Source organism: Columba livia, chromosome 3 (genome assembly GCF_036013475.1).
Source record: "Columba livia isolate bColLiv1 breed racing homer chromosome 3, bColLiv1.pat.W.v2, whole genome shotgun sequence".
NCBI lineage: Eukaryota > Metazoa > Chordata > Aves > Columbiformes > Columbidae > Columba > Columba livia.
Genome location: NC_088604.1, coordinates 94,138,393 through 94,144,392, shown reverse-complemented (window position 1 = coordinate 94,144,392; position 6,000 = coordinate 94,138,393). Strand labels below are relative to the sequence as shown.

The 6,000-nt window shown below is 40.2% G+C and overlaps 1 long non-coding RNA gene across 2 annotated transcripts in view; it reads right to left on the bottom strand.

Moving 5' to 3' along the window:
* Positions 1–1,290: 1,290 nt before the first annotated feature.
* The window catches only part of LOC110365670 (uncharacterized), a 100,161-nt gene continuing 95,451 nt past the window's right edge, over positions 1,291–6,000 (bottom strand). For both annotated transcript variants that reach the window (XR_010471588.1, XR_010471589.1), the window contains one exon: positions 1,291–4,649. This is a non-coding gene — a long non-coding RNA (uncharacterized LOC110365670). The remainder of the gene's footprint in view (positions 4,650–6,000) is intronic.

Genomic DNA, 6,000 nt, shown 5'->3' with positions numbered 1-6,000 from the left:
TCACATCTCTCCTGGCTTCCCAAAACTGGCCAGACTTTCTCAGTCTTTATCATTACCCTATTGCAATCTTTACCACACAAGCTTGGGAGAACATTTTTGTTTCCCGGGAGTTCACAGGTATTACTCTAAAAACAATTTTGTTTCAGTATCACATCAGAACCGTGCAGGAGGCATTTGGAAGCCTAGGGAGCAAAGCTGGTAACTGAGGACTTCTCTTTTTGACTAAAGTTTTAAAGTATGTTTGCCTTGTGTTTTGAGTGAAACTAATGGTAAACCGCAGCAGATCTGTTAGTGTTTTGTACAGTGATGTTCCTAGATTAGAAGCAAAATTTCTTTGTGAGGGGGCTAACAATACTGCAGGGGGCCATCTTGCTTCACTGAACTGGAACATCCAGGCTTTTGAGAGCACTCACACATTAGGTCATAAGATTACTCTCACTATAGCAACCCCTGCCACTACAATCCTTTTTTTTTTCCTTCTGGTTTCTTTTTTTGTTTGTTTTGTTTTGTTTCTTTGTTTTATAAAAAGAAGATGCTTTATAAATTAGTTCTGCCACTACCTATTATCTTCTCCAACACCTTCTTTCCCTTCCTAAACTTCCTCCACTATTGCAGCCAGTTTCTGTTCAGTCTGATTCAATGTTTTGCTTCTGCACTTCAGTTTGTATACAGAGCTGTTTTTTTACAGAAGTGAGCAAGAACATGGTGCTCTTCATCCTGCAATATCAGTAAAATGTCAAATTGGAAAATTCAGGTTTCCTCTTGCTCACTTTGATACTCAGTTTCTCTGAAAACTAGGCTTTGTCTCTATGACCCTCTAGTCGAGTGATGGGGCAGTTGTGAATTAAAAGCAGTATGAAATGGTTTGGATCTCATATATCTGATGAAACTGCTGTACTATTCATGGTGTCAGAGTAAAATGAATCAGCTAGTTGGTATCAGAGAGGAAAAAAACCTGAAAATCTATGAACAGCTCTTTCTCCAAATAAGAATACCTTAAACAGGAGCAGATAAGTCTTCCAGACATCTTTGAAAGGCCAAAGAAGGCTATCTGAGCCTGACCACATGCAGGCAAACTTCAAAGCTCAAGGATGCAGGAGTTGTATCCAAATTCAGCTGCCTGTTGAGTGGGGAAGAGGAGCCCAATCTGTGTTCTTGTATGAGGACTTATTCGCAGTTTCTCGGGCATAGGGACAATGATGGGTACCTGTCCTGAATGTACCTATTCCTGAACATTAATGATCCTTCAGTCTACAGAGATTCTTCAAAGGCAGGAAACAGGACAGAGAACACAATTTATATTCCCATTTCTATTTTTGACACAGATGCAGGCATACAAAAAACTTATAAGGACAAATTTATAGCAAACACATTAGATATAATATGAAAAAAACACAAACTGGTTATTACAAAAGGTGAGCTTCACTTGAAGTATCTAACACAGTACAGCTTATCCAAATGAATATTCATCTGTCCTCCAAACCTTTGACAGCTAATGGGCAAGTAAAATCCTGTTCAAGAAACTGTGTCAAAAGAACAAGCCAGACATGTTGGGAGCAGTGCTTGTTTTAACTGAAATATATGCTGCATGCCTAAAACAAGTATAGAAAGTATAGAAAGAAAAAATCCAGATTACATGATGCACCTAAGAAGATGGTTTCTAGACCTCAATCACTGCAGAAAAGGAAGGCAATTATCTTAACAGTGAATTCTACTTTTGTCCTTCGAGAAATAAAAAAATGAGCTAGCCAGCTACACAAGAGCTGGGTTTAGGTTGCCGACCCTTGATCAGCTGTTGACAGAAACTGGGAAAAGGAGGAGGAGGCTTTCTTGGCTTGAATCTTATGTTGTCCCAAAGCTATTTTGAAACTAAGTTGGAAATTTCCTTGCAACACCATATGTGATAACAAAAGTGACCTTACAGACAAAATGTTTAACTTGCTGCTTTAGGAACCCAGACAGCTGTTCTTATAGCTCAGCATAAAAAGTTAAAGAAAGAAGACAGTGTACCACACTGTGCTGAGCAGCATAATACTATGAAGACTTAAAAATATTTAGTCATCTATCACCAATATACAGTATTATAGGCTCCTTGGATAAATTTTCTAGTGTTATTTTTCATTTCATTTCATTTCATTTCATTTCATTTCATTTCATTTCATTTCATTCTACTTTTATGTGATCTTTTTATGTGCTCTTCCATCAAAGGATGGAAGCAATAGAAATGGCCCTTTTATTAATAGCAAAAAGCAATAGAGTCTAATTTGGGGCCAGCATCATTAATTAAAAAGTGTCCTTTTCAGTAATAATTTTTTCAGTTGCTCTGTATGTGCAGGCAGTATTTTCTTCACTACAACTTTATCTTGATCCATGTGTTGATGTGGCTGATCAGGAGATCATAGAATCATAGGATGGTTTGGGTTGGAAGAGACATTCAAAGGTCATCTAGTCCAACCCCCCTGCCATGAGCAGGGACATCTTCAGCTAGATCAGGTTGCTCGGAGCCTCATCCAGCCTGGCCTGGAATATCTCCATGGATGGGGCATCTACCACCTCTCTGGGCAACCTGCTCCAGTGTTTTGCCACCCTCATTGTTAAAAAAGGCTGTTTCTTTTCCAGCACAGTGCACTGGAATGAGATGGAAGGTGCAGCTGGCCCAATAACCGCTGCCCTCAACCAACACAGTCCAGTGTGGCAGGAGGGGGATAAGTAGGAGTACCTGTCACCGGGCAGAGGAGCTGCCATGGCGTGGTCCAGCTCTCCCCCTTTCCTGTCCATCAGTCCCCGATTCAGGTCACAGATTTAAAATCAGAGTAGAGCTGGCACTGGCAAATGCTTGTTGCTCCCATGTGAAGAACAGTTCGGTGATCTCAAATCATTTTCTAAAACAGAAGCCACACAGTGCAGAGCAATACCTAACTGGGCACTCTAAGGGCAGAGTCTATGGCATGTTTATGACTGAACGGAGTGATTTATATATTAACCCTAGGGACAGTCCATGGCAGATGACACTGCAGCATTTGGAAAAGCACCATCAGAAAGCCCTGCACCAGGGCCTGTTTGGTTCTGGTCCTGTGGCTGAACAGAGGTACCAGTGTCAGTGTTACATTCCATGAAAGAAATGTTGAAACTCCAGTTAATAAAGGTTGCTGATGTCGGAGTCAACTAACTTTGGCCAAGCAATAAACTTGGAAATCTTTTCCCCCAAGGGCTTCCTTTTTTGTCTTTAAAACAAAGGGAAAGCGAAATGAAAACAAGAAAGGTAGACTATATAGCAGAGCATTATGTGACTAAGCCAGCTGTTGCTCTGATACTGTTATTTTTGTAGCCCAGTCTATTCTGACAGAAGGAAAAGCCTAAGTCTGCCTACAGACCTATTGCTTTTGGTAGCTAGACAGGGCACTGCACACTAATATGATATTCTTTAACCCTCTGAACTTACACGTGTATGATAGGGAGTCTGAGCTGCCAACAATATATAGTGGCTGAAAAAAACATTTACTATTTACTTCTACTAGCAAAAAAGAATAGTGGGAGTAATTTAACTAACTCTATTGTTTACATACTCATTCATTAGGTGCTTACTTTTAACACTTCCAAAAGTGCAGCAAGCTATTTACCAAAAATTCCAGCTTCAGCAGAGATGCCCTCCAGCCCTGTGAACTTACAGCTCTTCATGCACTAGTGTTTTAATGAAAGCCAGGCAAATAACTCGTAGGGCTCAGTTGAGCTAGAGGTGGTGGGGGAGTTTTATATTAAAATGCAATATAGCACCAAAGACAGTGATAGAGACTAAACAAGAAGAAAGCCTTACCTCCCTGCACTGATTTACCAAGCACATGGAAATAATTGTTGGCCCAGAGACACATATCCTTAATTCCCATTGTGCTTGGAGAGCCAGCATACCAGCCCTATGCACCCTTACGGAGCGCTCCATGTATTGGAATGCAAATCTGCACACCAAGCAGTAGGAATTGCGTAGGCAGTATTCTCACAATAAGCAACATTATCAGTTAGAACAAGGCTTCCCAGCCCAGGTCAATAGCCGTGGAGCTTGCAGGAGTTCATCAGCATGGGAAACACTTGTTGAAAGTGAAGCAGCTCTCCGGTGTTTAAAATAATTGATTTACTAGTCATGTTTGATGAAGCCTGAGTTTAACCCAGTATGTAAAAATAAGGAGATGCTTGTTGAAACAAGGGCAACTAAGAAAGTTCAACATGTTGTTGATATTTCGACAGAAATTAGTTCATTAAAGTTCATGGATATTTCAAATAAAATTACGTGTTGCTTTTCACTAGGTCATAAAATGACCCAAGCCAAGAGGTTTCTTCTACGCGCTGCGCGAAGGAACTGAAGAAGGGTCAAAGTTGTGTGGTCATGCAGACACATCAAGTTGCTTCTCTGCCCATGTGCCAGACTGCTTGAGGTGACAAAAGCAAGGGGGCAGGTGACAAGGCCAGAGGAAGCATGCTGTCCAGTCTTGCTCTTCCTCCGCGCACGGATCACAGCAGGCAGTAGCTCTCCATCTTCATCCCCCATGCCATTGCCTCCCCACTGTCTTCTGACCGCACATGCTCCCTGTCACAACTGCATCGGTAACTCACAGATCAGGCTGCCACACTGCCTGGGATTGTGGAAGGGGAGGAAGCTGTAATGTCATAAGAGAAATGAGATGCAGGGTTATCTGCCAGGGACTCAGTTACATGAGTCAAAGCATAAAATATCACAGGTCTCAATTCTAGCCTCTTTTGCTCAAAGCAAACAAGACAGACTGTTTTATCATTTAGACTCAAAAACAAACATTTAGTAGACTGAGGTTAAATTTTGCTTTGAGGGCACGGAAGAGGATTGTTTGGATTTGAATTGAGGTTCTGGAAAATAGTTTGATTTACATCCTCAGCACCAAAATGCATTGCTGCAGACGAAACTCAATTAAATGAAGAGGACTGTGTGAAAATCAGCACTTTCACATTCAATGGAGTCTCTGAAAGTGGGACTCTTTATTCATGCGGGCAAGACAGGTGACACTTGGGACAACCTAGTAACAATAACTAACAGAAACAGAAGATTAGTACGCTGACCCAAACTCCTATGTGCTTATTTAAGGAAGAAAAAGATATGTAATTACTGTGAATTCAGGCCTTTAGCTCTGCAGTTATTTTCTTGCTTTGGGATAAAGACAGAGGGGTCATCAACAGAACAACTTTGCTAAATTTGTATTAATGATTGAGGTCGGTGCACAAGCTACATAGACTCACAGTGAGTGCATTTGGAAGGTGTTAGTGAAGGACTGAAAAACTGTTTTTCACAGAAACACAGAAAATAATTTCTACATTGATAGAGAAATAATGGATTTGAGAGCTACTTCTACTTCTACTGCTTCTTTCCACATCACACTCTTTCAAAATAAAAATTAAAAACTGGAACAAATCACTTAACACCATATATATATAAATATATAACGAAATAGAATTTTTAAATGACCGTACCAAACTAGGTGCATGTAAAAATATAATAATATAGACACTGATGCTTATTATCAGAAAACAATGCAGGAAATTAATAATGTAAGGTTTTACCATTTTATCTGACAAAAGAAGAAACACATGTTGCAATGAACTCTTCTGGTAACCATATAGCATGGAACTGTTTTCATCAACTAATAAGATGCAACCAGTAAAAGCAAAAGCAGGGTACAACTGCTTGATTTCTCCAACATATACCCTGCTTTGTTGTTACTGCTGTTGCCTCACTATCTAGATTATAAATTGGAGTTATTTGTAACAAACTTGGGAAGCAGCACCATGAGTGATGTGAGTTTTCTCAGATTGCACAGGGCCCTAAGGGATGGTTTTGCCACATCCTTCACAGCCCTCTCTTATTGGTGTGGCACTATGATTTGAGAACAATAGAATAAAAAATTAGTGTATTATAGAAATATTGTTGCATTCCAACAGGATCTACAAAGAGAGTTACAACTAGATTGGGAATATTTCAGG